A 23,938-nucleotide genomic window follows, 5' to 3' on the forward strand; every position below is an offset into this window, starting at 1 on the left:
TTAATTTATTTTCAAAAATTCTAAAGGGAGTTAGAGGCAAAAAAAATAGTACAAAATAGAAATTAGTCTAACGGAATATAGTTACTATTTTTTTTGCTAAAAAAACAAATTTCCCAAATAAGTATCCTTTGTCTACTAACTTGATCATGCAACCAAGGATGGATGCAACAGTGGGCCTGACTGGTCTAACCGCAGCTATTGCGGTTGAGGGAGTTTGTGGATGCGAATGGTTGTGGTTTTAAGAGGTTTTAAAAGATTTGTATAAGTGGTACTGTGGTTAAAAATTGGTGCGTTTGCGGAATACTTATGATTGGTAAACCACCAAATATAACAGCAGTTAAATAATAAATTAACAATATTTACATTTATATAATTATAAAAATATTAAACAACATAATATTATAATAAATATAAAAATTATATTTATAAAATTATATTTTAAATTTTTTTAAAAAATATAGAAAATATTTTTATTTAAAAATTTATAATATAAATTAATATAATAGATATATGTTATTTTTTCTATTATTTTAATTTAAAATTTTAATTTTTATTTTTGTATTTATATTCTTTTAAAAAAAAAAAAATTTCCACAACTGCCCGCAACCGCAAACGCGTTGGAATCAGATTTCGAATTTAAGAGGTTTAGAACGGCTTGAAGCGGTTTAGAGCGGTTTGAGTGATTGTTACAAAACACCAACAACCACAACCAACCACAAAAACTGCGTTTGCGGGTGGTAGCGGAAAAACCAGGCATGCCTATAATACGTTTTCTATTCTGCCTATAATACGTTTTCTATTCCTCCTAAATTAATCTTATTACTTAGTATTTTTCTAGTGATAAACGTTAAAGAACTATTTTAAATACATCGTGAAAGTCAAGAAACATTATAACTACTGGCTTAAATAAGAAAATCTTTTCTAGTAATGCAACCATAATTCTGGAACTTTTTGAGCATTTTATGTGTTACCACTATCATTTGCTTTTTCTTTTCTGTTGTGTAACTAATTTAAGATCTCCATGTTCATTGTTTGGACTTTTTAAACTAGTTTTTGGTGTTTTTTTTTTTTTTTTTTGAACGCCATGTTTGATTTTCCAAAATCCAATTTCTACCCAATCATGATTTTGGTAAAATAGATTTCCCATTTTATAGAGAAACTAGTTTTTGATTCATTTTACTCTTTTTTACCTAAAAGCCAAAATCTCATTTTTTTTTCTTGGTTTCTTCTTAGATTTTGCTACGAGCAAAAACAAAAAAAAAAATTCCTAATTAAAAAAAAAATATTATTAAATTTAGATAACTAATGTAGGATATAAAACCTACATTTATGACTCTATAACAGCAAACAAAACACACGTATAACAACATTAGTTTTCTAAGCAATTGGAGTTAATTATATCTTCACTACTTATTGAAGCAATTAAAGTTTTATTAATATAAGTTAATTTATTAATGTTTTTATAAATATTATTTACCATAATGAATATATATATATTATAGTACACATAGAATTAATTTTTTGTAGTTAACCATTAATATATATATATATATATAGATTATAGTTATGGCAAATTTTATTAAAAAATACTAGTGGTTGGCATTTTATGAAGCAGTTTTTAAAAAATATTCTAAACTGAAAAATAATTTTAAATTTTATGAAGCATTTTAAAAATAAATATAGATTGAAAACAATATTATAAACTAACAAATAATAAACAGAGTAGAATATGTGTTTGTTTCAGTTCATAATTATATTTTGTTTCAGTTCATAATTGTAATTTATATGATGTTATCAGGTGTGGCATTTTGATGTTTTTTATTTTATTGTGAGGAACATTTTTAGTTCATATCATTGTGTTATGTAGTAAAAGATGGTTTATTTATTTCTGGTTTTGTGGTAAAAAATGAGAGATTATGTGTAAAGTATGACAATTCAGAGTGCGGTGTCTGTTCGAAGAAGGAAATTAGTTTTTTTTTTATCAAAGCTTGTTTTTATGCATTAGTGTCCTATAACTATTACATTATTTCTGTTTTTATGTATTCAGTTAAGTTACTTTTCAATAGTATTTATAATGCTGACTGTGTGATATCACATTTATATGTTCGTTAGTAGGTGTGGCCCGAACGTAGTTTTATATTTGTAGGATTATGAGAGTTTGAACAGAGGGATCCTTTTTGAACAGTGTAGTTTAAAATGCATTAAAGAAATTTTATTGATTTCGAGCTAAATGTGGTGGTATTACAAATGAAGAGCAGTGGATATTGATGAAGCCATAGCCTTGAAATCATATACTTTTTCTATACAGATGGCATCTTGGATGTTAGGTGTAGTAGTGACATGAGCCATATTATTTCAGAAGTTTCCCTTCATGCAGGAGGGAGAAATCATTACCCTTGACGTAAGATTAAATAATGGGTTTTGCTGCTGATGAGTGATTGGTAGGGCTGCTAATGTGGTCTGAATCGGTGGCTTATTTGGTGTTAATGTTGGTATTATGATGAATGTAGTGTTTCTTGTGCTTGAGTGAAAGACGTCCTAATTTTGTTATATTTCAACACCTTCCTTGCTAGGTAATTTTTTAATAATATATTACTGCTCGCTTGGCTTACTTGTGAGTGGTGGTGGTTCTTTGTTGGTAATTTTTGTTGTAGTGCTTAAGATGTGGCTGCGTGATGTGTTATTGTTAGCTTTCTAGAATTGGCTTATAAGGATAGTATGCTTTTCTTCTTCGTTTGGTTTTCTTTGATCCAGAAAGAAGATAAAACAGTGAAAGAATTATTTAAGGCATTGGAAAAAACAAAAGAAGAGATTGAATCTGTTTAAGCCTCTGCAAGAATCTCTTTTTTCTCTGTCCTTGAAAATGACCTCTTTTCAGTACCAATGCAACAACTGAGATTTTAAGCACAAAGCTAATAACGGGAAAACAATTGAAATCTATGACACTTCTATTAGTCCAACCACACGCTATAAGTCACATGATTGATCTTTTCGCTACGTGAGTTTTCAACATTTGGACTTTTGAGACTTTTCTTGCTTTGATTATCTTAGCCTTGGAGGTGTTTGCTCATTTGGCATAGTTGCATGGTTCTCTGGTTTAAATTCTCGTCCTCCGAGTTTAGGTCTGCACTTCTTCCCTTGTGGCGATCTATGATGTTGGTCGTTTAATGCGACCATTTTTTTGATTAAAATCTTTTCTCTTGGAGCTAGGATCATCTACGTAAGTCATTCTTCCCATCCTCTTGAATAGAGTTACTCTTACTAATTACTATGCACAAAAATCTGCTTTGATATGTCTTCATACACAGAGTAGTTCAGACATCATCTTTCCCATAATTAAAGCAGAGGTAGTTAGGCATATGTACTTCCCTTATTTGCACAGGAGCGTTTCATCAAACGTTTCTAGGATAATTGGGTTTCGTCCTCTGTATTCTCAGCATGATAACAGTTAAGGAGGTGGCAGATTCAGTGGCAATGGATGAGGAGTTTGTGAGAATCTTCGTTGAAGCGAATCAACTGAGGAAGATAACGATACCAACATTGTTAGAATATCAAACGCCAATAAAGTGGCTCTGATTCTTGAAGTCGTACGCGAGTTTCTTGCTGGGTTCAGACAATCATGTTATTATCTTATACTTTGAGTCTCTTCATGTTAACACTTTGTTTTTGGTTGATATGGGTCTTATATCTTTGTTGCTTGATGATAATAATTGTTAACATTTAAGCAAGACTGCTCTGGGACAAAGTGTAATGTAAATCCTTAGGTAAATATGATTGAAAGGAAAGAGTCTTGCCAGTTCATCAATTTATAAAGAAAAACAAAGTAAGAATCATGCATTTTTTATTATAGCGAAAGCAAAAATAAGCATCCGCATGACAACCAATCTCATCATATATCTTCTGCAATATGGTTAGAGAGATTCGGAATAAGAGACTTGATCGTGTCACACAATAACAGTGTCTAAATGTGTATGGAAGAAATCGGTTTAGATTTGATGAGTGGTAGACACTGGTATCACCCGGAAACCGTGACAGAGGCAATCAAAAAATAATTTCAATTTGACTGATGTTTGTTTGTAAAATTTACTTGTCTAAGTTAAGGAACTAAATCAGGATGATTTATCTCTATGTGTATTTAACTGGTTGTACTGGGTCTCAGTTAAAAACAGTAAATTGGCTGCGGTAAAGAGCAATAATTTTTTTTATAAGAAACCACTGTTGGGACTAAAGTCTTTTTGAGATAAGAATGCAAGTAGAAGAAAACTTTAAAAAACCGACAACAAACGGAATCTAATGAGTAGCAAAACCTTAAACAATTGATTCAAACTCATGTGAAGACAAAATCCTAAGTAGTAGGAGTGCTCTGGACGTTGGAGTTTGCTCACGATGCTGGGACTTAAGCTTTACGGGATTTCTTCCCTGCTGGATCATCCTCTGGAAGTGGTGGACCAGCAGAAGATAATTCAATATCAAAAGGTTTATCATGCAAGGTATCTGTAGCGCCCAAAGCTCCATCCATCAACCCACAAGCATGCATTGCAGGATTTGTAGGACGGGCGCCCCTTGTCACACCATTAAAGAGCTAATTTGTAACTGCTCCAGGCCAATCTTCCTGCGAATTAATCATAAAAGAGTGATCACCTAGAACAAAATTATGATAATAGAATTAGCTAATGATAAGCCATAATACGCTGAATTTTCTAAGTTTAATGGCCATGACTTCCCCAATGATATCTAATACAGATCAGTTAAAATTAACAAATAAACATTGCGGATCAACCTAATCTAATCAACCCAGTATGGAGGCAAAGTTTTGTAACAAACCTGGTAAGTGGGTGTTTGTATTTGCAAGCAACATATGTCTGCTCATGATTTTTGAACATGAACAGCTCTGTAGGAATATGAATGATGGTTTGTGCAACGTCGTAAAAGGTGATATACTCAGTGAAACTATCGAGATGGGTTGCTGTCGTCAGCTTGACGAACTGGTTACTCTTCGTAACATAGAACAAACAGCCTCCCTATCTCTCTGAGTAAGTGTGGAAATATGCTCAAGTTGTGAACGCTAATAGATCCATGAATCAAGCGCTGACTGCCATTCATTTTAAACGAATCAAGCTTTAGCAAAGAACGAAATTTCCTAAACAGTAACATATATGATAAATACAATGGAGAGCAATACCTACTCATCTACCAGGTCCAGAACCCTATCAACCTCATAAGTTCTTCACATGCCTAACTTCCAAAAAACGAAAAATCCGTGTGACAACAGTCGCCATACACCAACCAGCCTTCAGCTGAGAGAGAAGAAGTTGAGAATTCACCACAGTCGTAGCTGTTTCTAGATAGCACATGGAAAGAGAGATGATTGAGAGATGACAAGGTTCTCGGGGTCCTCACTTAATTTTGGTTTGTATATATACTGAAAGAAATTGATCAGAAAATGCAAGGGATGCTGAACGGTTAAAGAAAGAGTGAATTTAGACTGAATTCCATCGTTAATAACAATTCATTGATCACCGAGAAGTGGAAGAGAAGCGTAATGGCCACAGTTACAATTTTCTTTGGGAAGCTCTAACGACAAAGACAAATTGACAAAAATTGCATCATATTATAAAAATGAAGGAAACCTATTCTTAAATTGGGCTAGAAATTTTTTTGAAAGCTCCAAATCGAAAAACGCCCTTTAACAAATGAGTGACAAGTGGCAGAAGAAGCCCCTATAGAAAGACAAAACTGTACTTTATAGATATAGATAGATGTCTACACATTTTACTTAGAGTTTTATATGTATGGACATCTACATATAATATATGTACAAGTTCATATATAAAGTATATAGATGTGGTACTTGATATGGGCCCCCATCGTGCACCAGGACTGGATGGTTTTACTGCTGTTTTTTATCAACGGTTTTGGGAGGATCTGAAACCAGAGATCATGAAAGAGATATCAGACTTTTTTGAGAGAGGCGAGTTTGATAAACAACACAATCATACAAATTTATGTCTCATACCGAAGATCTATCCTCCAATAGGAATGACTGAGTTTTGACCAATTTCTCTCTGTAACATGTCCTTATAAACTCATCTAAAAAATATGTTGACTGAAGAAGCATCTAAGTTCTATCATCTCGGACAATCAGCAAGCATTCATCCCTGGCCGGATTATTACAGATAATATTATTGTGGCGCATGAGATACTTCATTCCTTAAACGTCAGAAAGAGGCAATCCAAATCTTATATGGCAGTAAAGACTGACATAACAAAGGCTTATGATCGATTATAATGGAATTTTTTGGAAGACGTAATGAAGCAAATGGGATTGGATGTTAAATGGATATACTGGATCATGACTTGTATCAGTTCGGTGAGTTATTCAGGCTTGATTATTGGCTCTCCTGAAGGCAATATAATACCAGCAAGAGGGATAAGACAAGCCAACATAAAAGCAACGAATAAAATGAAAAAGCTCTTCCGCATTTATGAAGATGTGTCAGGACAGGCAATTAATCTCAGTAATCCTCCATTACGTTTGGAAACAATGTATCCCCGGAAACAAAAACAAGAATGAGAAACATATTGGGTATTCACAATGATGGTGGGATGGGTAAATATCTTGGTTTGCCTGAGCAGTTTGGCCGCAAGAAGAGTGAAATGTTTACATATAACATTGAAAAATTCAGAGCAGTTATTCAATGATGGAATCAAAGGTACCTATCACATGGAGGAAAAGAGGTGTTATTGAAGGCAGTGGCTCTGGCAATGCCAATATATTCCATGAATGTATTTAAACTTCCAAAGGAAGTGTGTGAAGAAATAAATGGTATATTAGCAAAGTTCTGGTGGGGTTCAAAAGATAAGAAAGGATTTCATTGGTTTTCATGGAAGAGGTTAAGTAAGCCATAAAGAGAAGGGGGTTCAGGCTTTCGAGATCTTGATTGTTTCAATCAAGAAACAAGCTTGGAGAATAATACAAAATCCCGATTATATCATGTCAAGAATTATGAAGGCACGATATTTTCCTGACGACAATATTCTGACGGCCACATTTAAGAAGAAATCTTCATATGCATGGAAATCGATCATACATGGAATAGACATTCTTAAGAGAGGTATGAGATTTGTTATTGGAAATGCAAATTTAGTTAATATGTGGATTGATCCATGGATTATTGATCATCCGCCAAGACCACCATGTTCAATTGCTGGTCATGTCCTAGAAGGAAAGGTTAGAGAATATTTCAGTAAGGATGGTAACTCTTGGAATGAACAAAAGCTACGAGAAGATGTTGTAGCAGAAGATGTTGACAATATTTTTTTTTTTTAGATAACGTCTAAGGCAAGAAACGATCTGTTGGGATGGAGTTATAATGAGAATGAGATCTACAGTGTTAAATCAGGCTACTGGTTATCTACACATTTACCAAATATTGAAGATATTCAACCAATATTTGGTAACGTACAAACAAAGCAGCAGATTTGGAAAATGAAGACCCCACCAAAAATAAAACATTTTCTGTGGAGATTTTTTTTTGACAACAATAACTAAGCTATGATAAAAGTCCAATCGACTCGGAAAGCCAAGCCGGTGGGATGGAATCGACATAGAACACATCTAAAGGGGAACTTCGAGCACCTCGTGCAAGCTTGTCCGCCACTAGATTAGTTGCTTTTGGTATATATTGAATCTTGAAGGAAGTAAAGAAAGTCTTACTGCGTCAAAACTCCTCAAAATGTGTAGCAAAAGCTGGCTATTTGTCAGGTAAGGACACCATCTTCACCAATTGTAAACAGCCTATTGCAAAAACTATGTCTGAAAAATCAAGGGTGTTCATGCACTCCATAGCTCATATCAAAGCTTCACATTCTGCATGTAGAGCTAATAAGCTTATTCGGAGATTCATCGCCCCCATCATCTTCTCTTCTGATCCTACGCCTCTGCAGAACCATCCCTGCCCTGAGAATTTGTCTTTCTCCTTCTACGCACCATCTATAAAACAAACTCTCGAATATCCCGATGATTGCCAGTCAAAGGCTTGTGTACCCAAAAATGCCTTTCTAGAATTGTAATCCGAGCCTCCGCCCATACCTCACTCTTCACTTCCGCAATTCTAAGAATTTCTTGAGGGTTTCCCTCCCTATTATTAAAAACCTTATTGTTTCTATTTTTCCAAATATACCATAATATCCATGGAAAGTTACTAAAATCATACTCTTTTGGCAATCTCCAGAAAAGATAATCCATATTAGTAAACACCGATGAAGTTGGGAAAATACCAGGGGCTGAAGGGATTTTTGATAATGCCCAAGTTTGCAAAGTTGGGGAGCATTCAAATAAAGCATGATTCACTGACTCTTTCTCCACACCACGAATACTGCATCGAGTATCACAATTGATACCTCGTGCCCTTAAATTTTTTGCCACCGAAATAGTACGCGAGAGAATTTGCCAAAAAAAATATCTAAGTTTCGGGGCACATTTAAGATTCCAACAGAAGGCCAGTAACGGTTTAATATTCGGACCATAAGGGACCAATTCTTGTGCCTTATCTGGAAATAATGACTCAACCCTATATTCAGACTTAACAGTATATTTTTCTCACTCTGTGAAAGACCCTCCATAAGAATCTTTCCTATCAGTCCGGCTTATAGCCAGGCCTCTAATATTTTGACATCCTCAGGGTGTATGTATGCATTGAGCAAATCCACATTTCAGGATTTCGTCAACGGATCGATAAGATGATCCACCTTCAAAGAAGGATTTAAAAATTGGGATTGTGTTTTTTAATTAGCTGATCGCGGGCGAGGAGCAGGAATCCACGGATCATTCCATACGGATATGGTCTGTCCCGTTTCCACTCTTTTGATTAGCCTTTTATTAACTACAGATCTAGCTGAGCAGATACTTCTCCAACCATATGAAGGTGAATAAGATTTGTGAGGATCCAATGGATCACTATTCCAAAAATATCGGCCTTTAAATACTTTTGAGAACAAACAATCTGGATTGTCAATTAAATGCAATAATTTCTTCGCCAAAATCTTGAAGATCACGAAAGCTAAGGCCTCCCTCCTCCTTGGATTTACATACCTTATCCTAGGAGAACCAATAAATACCTCTTTTATTGCTACCACTACTCCACCAAAAGTGAGCAATAGCCCCTGTAATTTTCTTTATAACTGCATTCGGTAACCTATAACAAGAGATGACATGATTTGGCATTGCCGACGCCACTGAATTTATCATCACCTCTTTTCCACCTTTAGTGAGAAACCGAACTGTCCAATTGTTCACCTTATTGTTGACCCGTTCTTTCAAAAGTCGAAAATTTGTGTTTTGGATCCACCCAATCTTTCTGGTATTCCCAAATAATTTCTCATACCTCCCAACTTAGTAATGCCAAGTTTACTTTAAATTTCCACCCGCTGAGCCTCTGGTACCTTGTGACCAAATTGCAAAGGTGATTTATCAAAATTTATTAATTGACCCGACACATCTTCGTAGTCTTTAAGAAGCTTAAGAATAACATCACATTCAACCACATTCGCCTTGCAAAAAAAAAAAAACTATCATCCGCGAAAATTAAGTGTGAGATCACAGTTCCTCATCGCGATATTTTGAGTCATGTTAACTATTTCTCTCTCTCCTCTTTCCTAATATTGGCAATGAGAGCTTCCGTAATAAAATGAATAGATACGGAGATAAGGGATCCCCTTGTCTCAGCCCCCTCTCTGGAACAATGCTTCCTTTCGGTTGACCATTAAGTAAAACCTTATAAGTGACCGAAGAAATGCATGTCATCACCCTGGATACCCAGATCGAACAAAAACCCATTTTTAATAATAACCGCTCCATTAAGGACTATTCTACCCTATCATAAGCTTTACTCATATTCGTTTTTATCGCCATAATTTTTTCTTTTCATGCATTATTTGTTCGCAGTCCATGAAACCTCTCCTGAGCAATAAGAATATTATCCGAGATTAATCTTATGGAGACAAAGACCGACTGGGTTTCTGAGATAAGATGTGGCAGTAAACTTTTCAATCGCTGACACAAGACCATAGAAATAATTTTGTAGCAGGCATTACAGAGGCTAATAGGCCTTAACTCCGTCGTCCTATTTGTCCTGACCGTTTTTGGAATAAGGAAATTTTTTTTTTATATTCAGCCTATCATCAAAACACCACGGGCTAAGAAATTCATTAACCATATTAACCACATTCATCTTAATTACTGACCAAGACAGTTGATAGAATAAAGCCTTCATCCCATCCGGGCCCAGAGTTTTCTCAGGATGCATCATAAATAAAAACGTTCTGACTTCCTCCTTCGAAGCTAGTGCTGTTAGTCTACTATTTTGTGCCGCCGTTACCAAGTGCGGAATTTCCTCTAGAAAACAATCAAACTCTGAAGGTGAGGTGGACTGGAACAAATCAGTGAAATATTTCACCGCTACTCCTTCAATGTCAGCTTCAGAGTTAATCCAATACCCCTCCTCATTACATAATCCAATAATTATATTCTGTATCCGTTTCTGTTTGGTCAAGGCATGATAAAATTTTGTATTTTTATCTCCACATGTATGCTACAAAGTCCTACTCTTTTGTTCCCAATATAATTCCTCATCTCGATATGCTTCTTTTAATTTCCGTGAAACCTCAACCACCCCTTCATGAGATTTTGTTATATCATTTTGTACTTCCTCCAGAGCCTTATGTAGAGTATCTATTTTCTCCTTCCCATAAGATGGATTCTCCTTTCTCCAAACTGAGATTTTATGTCGACAATTATGAATCTTATCTACTATACCCCTACGCCGCCCCCTCTGTGAACCCCACCCACGTTCAATAGACTCCATCAATACATCCTTACCAATCCATCTCTTATCAAACCTGAATTGCCGCCAAAATTTTAGAACTTTATCTTCTATCGATGCCACAATCGGCCTATGGTCAGAGCTAATCATGCCCAAATATTCAACAAAAGAGCAGGGAAATAGATTGTGCCATTCGTTATTTGCCAACGCTCTATCCAATCGGCACTTAACGTTATGTCCAGCTCTTCGTCCGCTCCAAGAAAGAGTATTCCCACGACTTGGGAATTCCATCAGACCACAATTCTCTATCATATTATTGAATTGTATAAACGTATCAGCATGTCTAAGAACTCATCCCTGTTTCTCATGATTACTCATAATATCATTTAAGTCGCCAATAATAAACCGGGGTTCATCCCTTGAAATCCCTAATCTTATAAGCCTCTCCCAGACCCGATTTCTAAAATTTTGATTTGGCTCACCATAAACAAATGAAAAAAAAAATCTCTTTTCGTTATGTTCTGTCTCGACATCTATAATTCTATTGCTCGAAGAAATGATATTGAACTTATAAGTAAAGTCATAGAATAAAGCCTGACCACCACTCTTCCCATTAGGATCTACCGTATGAAGATGGGAATACCCTAAATAAAATTGAAAGGACTGCACAAATTCAAATTGCTGTTTGGTTTCCGAAAGGAAAAGAAACGCATGTCTATGTTTCCCCCAAATTTCTCTCAAATAACTAATAGTCCACTTACTACCAAGGCTTCGACAGTTCCAACTTAAAATTTTCATTTATCTGGAACACTTAAAAATTGTAAACAAAATCCACCTCTGCCGGTGAATAATATTGGCAACGGGACGTCGTATAATCACCGTAACCTTTCCAAAAATAAAAAAATTAACAACTAGCCATATGCAAAACAAGAATCTCTCAGAACAGACACCCGCCATAGAGAGAAACACCATGTTTAATAAATCGTTGGAAACGAAGAGTGATTTACATAGAAGGTCATTTTTGAGTTTTTATTACATTGTGAGACACTTTCTGCTACTGAGATATTTTATGGGGTTAAAAAGACAAAACTATTCTCATTTTAATAAAAGAGAATAATGTTTTTTTTGCTTTTGTGAATGTTTAAACAATGACGACAAATTTTTTTTTTTTTTTGCCACCGACAAACTGGTCCGACGAAGCCATTGCCAATTTTCGGCCATGATTTCCGAAGTCTTCTAAATCCGCCTCATACCTTTGCTCAAACCCCATTAATTTCACTGAAGAAGATAACCATAATCTCTTCAATCGTTAGTGTCTCCACGGATCTGTGAGCATAGGAGATCTCCGACGGACCGGCTCATCTCCGCCGTTTGATCTTCGGAGGAGATTTGAACCATGGTTTCTCAGCCCGACGCCAACGTAACCTTGTACTTTCTAGATCTTTACAATTATGGAGCGAACAGTCGTTTGTAGGTTTGTAAATACCAAAAGTTCTAGTCTTTTTTTTTGTAACTGCCAAAGTTCTAGTCTTTATAATCTAAAGGGTTTTTAGTGATTTAAACCCCAAACTATTTATAGATCGGAAGAAAAAACCCCAACTATAATTTTATGTTTTTATACCCCCAACTAAGATTCTGTTAGTGTATTGACCCCTCCGTTAACAGTTCCGTCCAAAGTGGATGGAAAACGTTAACTTGAAACACTGAGTTTCATTAAAAGACAAAAACGACATGTAGTTTGTAAACAACGTCGTTTAATAACAAAAAAAAAAGGTAGATAAAACGAGTTCACCTCAGTTCGAACCCGGGTTCCTTGCATTCACAATAGTCATTCGCCACTAGGACAATTTAACAATTGTTGTTGTCATCTACATCTGTATCTATTTCATGCTTCTTGGTCCGTTTGATTTCAAATCAAAATGCAACTCCGGTTAACAAATAATCAAACCCTACCATCACCCACAATAATCGATGGTCACCAGTGGAGGAAAAGCTTGACGAGTACAGATTCGTGTAAGCTTCAGAACAAGGAGAAGAGTTTGTTGATACTCTTCTCAGATTTTCTAAAATCTGAGAAAAAAGGCTTCATGAAACTTGTTCAAATCGATATTCTTCGAAGTTTTGAACAAATCGACGGCTTCTTCGTCTGCTACCATCGACCATTCAGCCGTCGACGACAAACAACGAACCCTACCATCACATCAGAATCGACCAAGAAGGATAAAATACATACAAACGTAGATAACAACAACTATTCTTAAGTAGTCCAAGTGGAGAATGACTTATTGTGAACGCAAAGAACCCGGGTTCGAGTTTAGGTGAGCTCTTTTTTTCTACTTTTTTTGTTATTAAAGGACGTCGTTTACAGACTGCATGTTGTTTTAGGTAAAAGTCGTGTTGTTTTTGAGTAACAACATGTTGTTTTTGTTTTTTAATGAAATTCAGCGTTTCAAGTTAACGTTTTCCATCCACTTTGGACGGAACTGTTAACGGAGGGGTCAATATACTAACGGAATCTTAGTTGAGGGTTTAAAAACATAAAATTATAGTTGGGAGTTTTTCTTCCGATCTAAAAATAGTTTGAGGTTTAAATCACTAAAAACCCTAATCTAAACAAAGTGTGCGTCTTATACTTTGTATTGTTTCCTTCTTGGGTCAGGCCATTCTTTTAGAGGAACAATTGTTTCTCTCTCTCATTCCTTTGGTTTATCAAAGTAAGCAAAATGGTGGAGATTACAGCTAATATGTGAACTTTTGTTGATTTGTCTTGCACTAGGACATGGATGGCCATCAAAGAATCAAAAGCGAGTTTGCATATTTTAATGGTTCATGAAAGTTGTTTATATTTGAGCTAGTGAAGATAGAGATTCATGGCGCAAGGGCCAAAAGTTGGGAAGACAAAGACAAACAACATGGATGTGGGTATGAGTGGACAAAGGCATGTCTATTGCTTGCGTTCAGATTTTGTTTTCATGTGTACAACAAAGAACATTTAACAAACATGTACATTGATTTAGTGTTATCCACATGTACAATCTATATATATGTCAATTTAGAACGTTCTTACTTTTTGCTATACTTCTATCGCTTGCATTCAAAATTGGTTTCATATGTACAACAAAGAACAGTCAAACAAAAAAAAAAACCGTCAACATGAAAATGTATTCTTCATAATCGACTTGTACATCGATATTGCCATCCACATGTACACTGAATCACGTGTACACCTCATACACGGTATCCACATGTACACATCATAAACGATATCCCCTTCTCTCAACAGATTCCCCAGCAACACACAGAAGAAGAACAATTTTTCGTCTCTAAACGTTGGAGATATGGAAAACCAATTTGCACCTTGAGGTGTATGCAAGTATAAAAATCACAGTTTTAATCAATGTAAAATAATAAATAACAAAGAATCTTGCAAGAAACAAGATCTTTGTGAGTTCTTGCCTCAATGGTCAAAACTGTAACAAGAAACAAGAAACATACTATTTTCCTCAGCTTCATCCTCTCCATCATTTCCTTTGCCTCAATTACAACTATTCCCATTTCCGCAGTTACTCCACCATCATCTCCGCTGCCATCATCAAGTTCCAAACGTCATATCTTTCGCTATACGGCCACTTCAGATCCGTGGTCCAAATGCTGTCACTAATTTCTTCATTCCTCTGCCATCAATGGAGAAAAAATCTCTTCCACCATTGTCGGTTAAGAGGAACAACAACGGGATCTCAACTTGTTTAGGAGCTGTCTTTTCTCAGTCAATTGTCTTCTCAACGTCGTCACTGGCACTTGGAAGTGATCACATTTACAAATAACAGATTCAAGAGGAATCATGATAGAGCAATGCAGTTTATCTGGAACACAACGTTATTGGTCACCGTGAGTCAATTAAATGGTTAGCTTGCTCAACCTAGAAAGGTAGACAAGTGTAAAGACCAAATCAGAAACTGATTTACAATTTAATTTGAGCCAAAAAAAAAAAAAACCTCTTGTGTAACTTTAAAAAGACGTTATCCACTTGACTTGCTTTCTCATCCATTACAAATCCTCCAAAAGCTTGCAGTCAACTCCGACGGAATCTACTTCCTCTGGTCTAGCTCGAATCAGAGGGTCAGACTCCGAATGAAGCACCGAACCGAGGGTCTGGAGAAGAAGTGCATCGTCGTTAGAGATCTGAAGCACCTGCTCATTGGAGATCTGAAGAGGAGCCACAAACGAAATCACCAACAGACCCAATTTCCATCGACTCATAATCCAACATATCTGTAATATGAAAAGTTCTTCGAAAGCAACTCACGAATCTCAGATTTTTTTTCTTCGACGGAGAAGGAGCACCACCACAATTTTTCATTCCCGGCGGAGCTCTGTTTTCTAGGTTCCTAAGTTGCTATTATCGGAGGTGAATTGAGGGAAAAGCTCAAATCTTTGTTTTAAGTAAATCCAAAATCAATTTAATTATAAGAAAGAAGGAGGATAGCGTTGTAATTTTATCTTCCTATCTGTGTGTACAGAGTCAACAAAAATGTGTCGGTAACGTAAAGTGGCAGAGCAATTATAAGAGTCGGTTCTTAATTTTTTTAGTTAAAAGTTAAGAGGTGGATTCTTATATTCCGGTAAGAACCCCACTTTAAAAACCCTCCAATAATCATGCTCTAATGATATTACAAAGATGAAATGTGACTCTGTATGTAATTCTTTCGGAAACGAATTGTTCTATATCCAGAAAAAGGAAAAAATACATAACTATCACCCAATACAGCTTGTCTTTAGAAGAACATATCACAACACATTGAGCATGTAAATATTTTATTTTGACAAAACCCGTGACACTACTAACATAAATATAAGCCTGGATATAAGTCAACAAGATCTTCCTGTCATCAAGGCAGTTATTTTGCATCTGCAAATGTGTTAAGTCCCTTCACCAAGACATGACATATAAGCCATGTTCGGGAACGCGCTAGGCGCTAGCCGGGCGATCGGGTTGGGCCTAGCACCTAAAGAAAAAATCGGAGATTAATCGGAAATTATGCGGGGCGGAATTTTTAGATGGTTTATTATGTTATAAAACATGTTAATTTTTAATTGTGAATTGTGTATAACATTAATACATTTTCATGTTTAAGATTGTATAAAACACACAAATATAATATATAAACTTAATATAGTGTAATTTTCATCAAAATTATGAATATAAATGATATTTATAAAATTTTAGATCAAATAAACAAATAAAAATATTATTTAAAATAAAATAATAAAAAAAAAATGAAAAAATAAAAAAAAAATAGATTAGGCGGCTAGGCGGTCATTTAGGCGGTCTAGACGGAAAAAATCGGATATCCGATTTTGTAAACCGATTTGGCATAAATCGGGGCGGAAGAGTGACGCGTAGCGCTTAGGCGGCCGATTTTTAGAACATGGCATATAAGTCATATATAGAATACTTTTGAGTTATTTCTCAGCTCATTACGGTCATCTTCACTCAATTCCATAGACAGCTGTCTCATATATGGGATTCTATATGTTTCACAGCATCTATGCAGTGCCATATCTTCCATGCGATTCCTAAGCCACAATCCTCCATCTGTACGATAAACATCAGGACAGTACGAACACATAAGCCCCCAGTGGATCCATAAAGATAGTAAATCAAAGTGACACATATCAAACACAACCTGATGGAACGCTAGGTGAAACAAATCAAATGATAATCATCTAGAAATGACCTATTCTTTATACGGCTCAAGACCATCCAATACCCATTACGCCAATCGAGAGATTTCTTTACAACCTGGAGAAGTTGATGGTCCTTAATAATCTCAAAAACAAACTTAATGGCAAAATGCCTTATCCAGAAGAACCACATCTTGTGACCCTGTAAAAAAGAAAAACCTCCAGCTAGAGCCAGTGCCACAAGTCCATAACCACAACCGATGTTCTAAATTTTATTGTAACACACAATGCTAACACTAAACATACCTCAAATCTCTACTAATATAATACCAACTGCCACCTGAAAACCCCATAATCCACAAAACCAGAGTCCTATGCTCAGCTTGACTCCTAATTATAGAAAGAAAGATGCCCCAATAGCTTACAGTAGGCGGTTATCCCTGAGAGGAACCCATCCTCTGCATTTCTAGACTATAAAAATGAACCATAAGAGAAGGAATCTTTACCAAAGAAGAGAAAACAAATTTATGATTCGAACTCCCTGAAGACTTCAGAGGCAACTCATAACAAGAATAGAGAAATAAAGTAGCAATAATATCCTGGGAATTACTAACTCTTTCCTAACACTTATTCATTAAACTCTTAAAAAATTATGCGCTCTTTAGTTCTGATCTGGAACTGGCTTAACCGTAGCCTTATATGGGGGTGGCATACCCTTCTCCCCCCCACCTTACTCCCCTGCTTAGCAGTGTGTTTCTTTCGTGGGGAAACGACACTCTGCACCAACCTCTTCTTAAGAGACCCTCCCATAACAGAACCACTTGCCTTCCCCAGCTTCTTCTTATTAGCACTTTGACGTTACTTGTCTTCAGCAGCAGGCAAGCCCTCCTCAGTTTTTGTCTCCATCAATTGATCATCCTCCTCCACATCGAAATCGGACTCTGCACCAACCTCTTCTTAAGAAACCCTCCCATAACAGCACCACTTGCCTTCCCCAGCTTCTTCTTATTAGCACCTTGACGTTCCTTGTCTACAGCAGCAGGCAAGACCTCCTCAGTTTCTGTCTCCATCAATTGATCATCCTCCTCCACATCGAAATCGGCCTATGTACGAACCGCATCGCCCACTTGCTCAGAGCCATCCTGTTCCACTACTTCAGTAAAACGTGCATCACCAGTTAACTCCAGATCTAGATCTTCAGACAAACCCTCCATGTCCTCTATCTTCTCTCCCCACTCTCCTCTTTGTTGAAAATGACGGGTTTATCAGCAACATGACTGTCAGGGAGAAGGAGTTTCTCCTCCAATGCCTTAGGCTCCGCCTCCTCCACACTCATACCATCTGTGCCACTCGCACCATATGTACCATCCAAGCCCTCCATAGCAGTTCCAGAGCTGTTTCCTTCAAAGGTGAGAGCCTTACGAGCTTTAGAGGCTGAGATCTGGTTTGTCTCTACACTCTTGCCACTTTTGAAGGCATCAAGCATCAGCTTTGTTGCTCGTCCAAATGTTGCCCCATCTCTTGAGTGTTGAGATTTTTTAAACCATGTGTATCTATAGCATACCTCACTGGGACCTCTAATGATGTAAAACGACCAGTCTGCCTCAGATTCTTTGAGTAGCCACCATCTTGATCTCTATAAGGCCTCTTAAAACCCGATTTATGATTGCCCTCATATTTGTTGTCGTCAAAAAGCAATACCCTTTCCTTTGTAATCCCTGTTTCTTGGGATTTGTTGGCCTTGCCTTTGATTGTTCCCCTCAGCATCGACACCAACCTCTCTTCCTTCTGATTCCACTGGTCCCTTATATCTTAACATGGATGGGTCCTGTTCCGGTTTTGGTAGTTGCACCTCAGACTCATCGTCAGTACTCTTCTTCACCGCCAGACAACGAAACTGATCGTGCCTCAAACTCGAGCAGATTCGACAAAACCCGTGCAGTTTCTCGTACCTCAAAGCGATGGTCGACTCATCACCACTGTGGAACTCTGCAGTAACCAAAAACACCAGGGGCTTGAAAGCATCGATGATCACCCTCCCTTCATCTATATCAATATCGTCATCGCCTCGGACCTCTCCCAATGCCTCACCTATGCTTTTGGAAGTTGGTACAGCCATAAATGCAAAGGGACACCAATGACGCGCACCCCAAACGTTATCTTGGAAGGATAGTTCTCCTCCACCACCGGTGCCCAACGGACAATGGAAAGCATCCTGTTATCGAAATGAAAAGGTTCCTTCTTCATCACCTCAACAATATCTTCCTCCTGGTCGAAGTCAAACTGAAAGCGTCCTAGTCTCAGATCAGCGCCCACCACTCTCTCATCAACGTTTCAAATCTTTGGTAGATGGAACAGCAACGCCTTCATCTCCTGCTTGAAGGGATTCATGCATCTCCCAATCAACGTCTTCGAATATTCGGCAATGAGATTTGAGTTGTCGAATTTTGGGATCGAAATATTCAAACCCATACTTGGGGCCTGTACCTTTTTGCCACCAGACTTAACCATCCACTGACCCTGAGTCATAGTTCTCCAAGAACAGAGATGAGAAAAGAGTAAAGGTAAGACGAGGAGATAGAGAAACAACTGAAAATGATGAAAACAGAGCACGCATTCTCTAGTATATAAAGACGAGGAGATAGAGAAACAACTGAAAATGATGAAAACAGAGCACGCATTCTCTAGTATATATATCTAATCTATTAAAACTGAAGTACAATTAGTATTTAACCCTGATTTTTCCTAAAAATTTACCATTCCATGCCATTGATTTAAACACAGCCGTTTTATATATTTTGTATTGATTCAATATTTATTTTATTAAGATTTTGACGAGAATAATCTAAACCAAACGATCTCAACGCAGTGAGAACAAAAAAAGACACACAAACAGAATCCGATCATAGGGGAGTTTCGAGAGAGAGAGAGAGGAAACATACTTCCTCTTGATATCATGTTCATCTTCTGCATCCCTCTCCTCCATCTCTGCTTTCTCACTTTCGCTTTGGGTCCTTCCTCTGCTTTGATTCCCATCGCAATACTCACTATGATATATTTCCATGGCACTTAACTGATAACGTTAAAGAAGGAAGCTTGGTTGACTTACATCAGTTTCAACCACAGGAAGGCTAATTCCACTTAGATCTCTTGGCCAACTCCATCCCTCCTTTCAAGTTCCATCTCCCTCTCTCTCTTCCTTTATCTTTCAGCCTTTAATTTCACATCTTTTTCTGAAAGTCAGCATCTTTGCTAGGTTATGTGAATTGTTTTTGTTCATGGGTCTGATCAAAGCTTTGATTTTTTTGTTCAAAGGCATGTACTTTCCGTTAATTGATCTGAATGATTCACGTATTCATTGGTTTAGACCTCATGTTGTATTGTTTATGCAAGTCTCTATGAAACAATATAATTCCTCATATCAATGGTTATAAAAACATAAGCTTCCAGTGTTCTAAAGCTGCTTCCTTTTTTTTTGCAGGAATCGAGCAAAGAGCGATGTATCGTTCCAGATGCTCCTGTTCGAGCTCAAAAGTTGCGCCAAGGTTCGTTTTGTGTGTTCTATGGGGTTTGCTTTGAATATCTTTTCATATTTTGTGAAGGTTTCTTTGATTTATCTGCTGCAAAGAGGTGTTGTTTTAGTCAAAAGTACTGATATTGCATTTAATTTATCGGTTGGAACATCTCTAAGGTATCAGAGATTCTTGAGGAACTGAAGAAAGATCCAGAGAGGCATGGTGGGCCACCAGATTGCATTTGCAACTTAAAAAGCTCTTTCATTGACAGACTAAATTGCTTGTGTCGAGCTTTGTTGTTCATGGATATGTATTGATTGGTTCAAAGCTCATGTTGTGTTGAATCAAGTATTAACTGTGGTTGTCTATCAGTGCAAGTCTATAAGAAGCAATCTAATTAATGATGCAACGAATATAAAAACATAAGCTTTCAATGTTCTAAAGCTTCTCCTTTTGTTGCAGTAATTGCGCAGAGAGTGATACAACTGTTCCAGATTCTCCTGCTCGAGCTGAAAAGTTTGCTGAAAGGTACATTATGTGTGTTCTATGGTTTGTTTTAGATGTTTTTTCATAGTTTCTGAAAGATACTTTGGTTTATCTGCTACAAAGAGGTAATGTTTAAACAAAAAGCATTGATTTTTGCATTTATTTTTTTTAGTTGGAACCTCTTAAAATATGGGGAGATTCTTGAGGACTTGAAGAATGATCCGAAGAGCCATGGGGAGATTCTTGAAAACTTTTCTCTTACCAAGCTACCTATATCTTTCTCTTAGCATTATCTCTTTAAAGTCTATCTTAAAAACACAAGCTGATATTTGAGTGCTATCTTATTTCAACTTGTGACAGGCATATTCCTTTTCACTGGAAGCAGCCAAATTCAGACTATGCACGTTCTGCCTCACAGGTTTCTGTATTAGACAGATGTAAAAACTAACACATTTTCAATATATTTTAGTGACAGCTGCTTCAAAAATTATTTAAATAATCTTGATTACGTTTTGGATTTTATATATTTCTGTAAGAAGTTACTGCAAGTTTGTACCTTAAAGCAAATACACATGAAAATTCTTCACGTCTATATAATACATTTATACTAAACGAAATTCAATGAAATAAATATATAATCAGAAACTACAAAAACTATAACAATTTGAAACAATTAGCTGGATGACAAACATGTAAACTATAACATTATTATGTTTGAGAAAGTTTTATTAACATTTGAAAACATGGTTAGTATTAAGATCTTAATCCAGATCTTTTGAAATTCAAAATCGAAAAGAGTATAACTAATCTCGGATCCAGAAAAAAATCCAGAAATCAAAATACACGTACATATGTGAAACAAAACCATATCTCCTTGTTAATACTGAATCCATTAGAATCTTACAGAATTGTTTTATGTTTAAACCCCAAAATAAATGTGAAATCTGACCCAACACTTTCCTTTTTTCCAAATCAAAAATAGCGTACCTTGACAAATCTGTCAAAACAATCTGGATATTTGCTTTAGCAAAACCTTCCTTGTATACCTTTTTGAACCATCGATTTTCTCCCCTTTCCTTATCCATAGGTCTGCCACAAGCAAGCAAGGAAACCCCTCCCTCCTTACTCCATGATTCTTCTCAATCAGGAAAATCCAATCAGCTCCGATCCTTTGATACCCAAAATAAATTATTTTCTCTCATAATTTCAACGCAAACTCCTCAGTAAATCAGTGAGACCCAATTTCATCATCAATCTGCCCCACCAAGATCCCTAAAAATACACTTATCGATCCAATCTTCATGTCGTCGAAAAAGTCGCAATCGCCATCGCCGCCTAGGGATTTTTTTTATATTGGAGGTTCATTTTTTTCTGGTTCTGTGTCTGAATAGGCTGTTTCATTTTCTGTGGAGATTAATCTCAAAATCTTTGGCTTCAGGGAGAAATCTCCAGAGACGACACATCAATAATGATAACCAATGCAAAGGTGTTGTGCAGCCATAGAGACGGATGAACATTTATTCTTTAACTGTCCCTATGTGCAAATGATATGGAGAGGATCGGGCGTGTCAAGTACGGTGATCAATAACACACAGACGACTTTTGAGGAAAAGCTGGAAACATCTATAGAGGGTTCTACTTCAAGAGCTTTGGCGCACATACATGATTTACCCATCTCATTCTGTGGCGTATTTGGAAGAGTCTTAATATACTTATCTTTCAACATAAACATATTCCGTGGAGAATCATTATCAAACAGGCAAAAGAAGATTCACAAGAATGAAAGGAATTTGGAGTAAGAAAAGATACAAGAAGATTTAATTCGAGTCAGCAGATAGAAGGAGGACGATGGCAAAAACCGCCATCAGATTGGTTAAAGTGTAATGTGGATGGTTTTTATCAGAATCAAAACATTCAAAGTAAAGGAGGATGTATTCTTCGAGATTGGAATGGTGCATACATGGGAGCGGGTCAAACAATAGGATACAAAGTTAATAATGCAATGGAAAGTGAACTACAAGCATTATTGATGGCCAATGGCCATGCAGCACTGCTGGAGTCGAGGGTATAGCTAGGAAGGTGATATTTGAAAGTGATTGCAAGAAAGCAATAAATATATTTAATAACCGAGCTTTTCATTTTGATCCTTACAATTGGATTCGAGAAATGAACTGGTGGAGACAACAATTTACTGAAGTGAAGCTCAATTCGATAGAAAGACAAGGGAACAAAGTAGCCGACTCATTGGCGAAAAAAGATTTTCAAACGCATGAAAATTTTGTTTTTCATTATTATGTTCCTAGATGTATATCATCATTACTCCATCATGACTATGTATTTTCAAATTAATCAATAAGAGAATGAATTTATAAAAAAATAAAAAAATAAAGTATATAGATTATAAAAATCATGTTTAAAAATAGAATTAATTTTTTTCTATATATGTTTAAACATAGAATTATATTATTTTGTGCTTATTTTTATTTTAAAATAAGCCTGTGTATTATGGTAGTGATATTTTATATTTTATTATTTCCAGAATAAATATTATTAATAATATTTTCATTTTATTATTTTAAAAGAGAAAAACTAAAACTAAAAACTAAAACTAAAATCATCATCATGCTTTTCAAAAGATTAAAATCTACTGAAAGTAAGTGTGACACCGCATGACCTCCTCGTGATATTTTGAGTCCTGTTAACTGTTTCTCTCTTTCCTCTTTCTTAATATTGGCAATACGAGCTTACTTTTCGCCGATGATAGTTTGTTTTTCTGCAAGGCAAATGTGGCTGAATGTGATGTTATCCTTAAGCTTCTTAAAGACTATGAAACTGTGTCGGATCAATTAATAAATTTTGAGAAATCATCTTTGCAATTTGGTCACAAGGTACCAGAGGATCAGAGGGTGGAAATTCAAAGTAAACTTGGCATTACTAAGTTGGGAGGTATGGGAAATTATTTGGGAATACCAGAAAGTTTGGGAGGATCCAAAACACAAAATTTCGGCTTTTTGAATGAACGGGTCAACAATAAGGTGAACAGTTGGACAGTTCGGTTTCTCACTAAAAGTGGAAAAGAGGTGATGATAAATTCAGTGGCGTTGCCAATGCCAAATCATGTCATGTCATGTTATAGGTTACCAAAGGCAGTGACAAAGAAAATTATAGGGGCTATTGCTCATTTTTGGTGGAGTAGTGGTAAAAATAAAAGAGGTATTCATTGGTTCTCCTGGGATAAGGTATGTAAATCTAAGGAGAAGGGAGGACTTAGCTTTCACGATCTCCAAGATTTTAATACCGCTTTGGCGTTTGATTGACAAACTAGATTGTTTGTTCTCAAAAGTATTTAAAGGCCGATATTTTCGGAATACTGATCCATTGGATCCTCACAGATCTTATTCTCCGTCTTATGGATGGAGAAGTATATGC

At 36.3% G+C, this 23,938-nt stretch overlaps 4 long non-coding RNA genes across 6 annotated transcripts; 2 read left to right on the top strand and 2 right to left on the bottom strand.

Annotated features, from left to right (window-relative positions):
• Positions 1 to 13,907: 13,907 nt before the first annotated feature.
• On the bottom strand, positions 13,908 to 15,368 carry LOC106332223. Its single transcript, XR_001268022.1, has 2 exons — positions 15,130 to 15,368; positions 13,908 to 15,029 (listed from the first exon to the last, which is right to left on the bottom strand). It is a non-coding gene; the product is annotated as an uncharacterized LOC106332223 (long non-coding RNA).
• Positions 15,369 to 16,196: 828 nt separating this feature from the next.
• On the bottom strand, positions 16,197 to 21,954 carry LOC106336449. Of its 2 annotated transcripts, none has more exons than XR_001268841.1 (3): positions 21,497 to 21,954; positions 16,815 to 19,041; positions 16,197 to 16,710 (listed from the first exon to the last, which is right to left on the bottom strand). It is a non-coding gene; the product is annotated as an uncharacterized LOC106336449 (long non-coding RNA). The 2 variants fall into 2 exon arrangements; XR_001268842.1 differs by having other exon boundaries at positions 16,197 to 16,419; positions 16,562 to 19,041.
• Positions 19,400 to 20,777, top strand: LOC106336451. 2 transcript variants are annotated; one of them, XR_001268844.1, is made up of 4 exons: positions 19,400 to 19,684; positions 19,990 to 20,053; positions 20,200 to 20,551; positions 20,682 to 20,777. It is a non-coding gene; the product is annotated as an uncharacterized LOC106336451 (long non-coding RNA). The 2 variants fall into 2 exon arrangements; XR_001268845.1 differs by having other exon boundaries at positions 20,486 to 20,551; positions 20,682 to 20,753.
• On the top strand, positions 21,728 to 22,232 carry LOC106336450. Its single transcript, XR_001268843.1, has 2 exons — positions 21,728 to 21,868; positions 21,948 to 22,232. It is a non-coding gene; the product is annotated as an uncharacterized LOC106336450 (long non-coding RNA).
• The last annotated feature ends 1,706 nt before the right edge of the window (positions 22,233 to 23,938 follow it).

The sequence above is a fragment of the Brassica oleracea genome, chromosome C3 (genome assembly GCF_000695525.1).
Source record: "Brassica oleracea var. oleracea cultivar TO1000 chromosome C3, BOL, whole genome shotgun sequence".
Taxonomy (NCBI): domain Eukaryota; kingdom Viridiplantae; phylum Streptophyta; class Magnoliopsida; order Brassicales; family Brassicaceae; genus Brassica; species Brassica oleracea.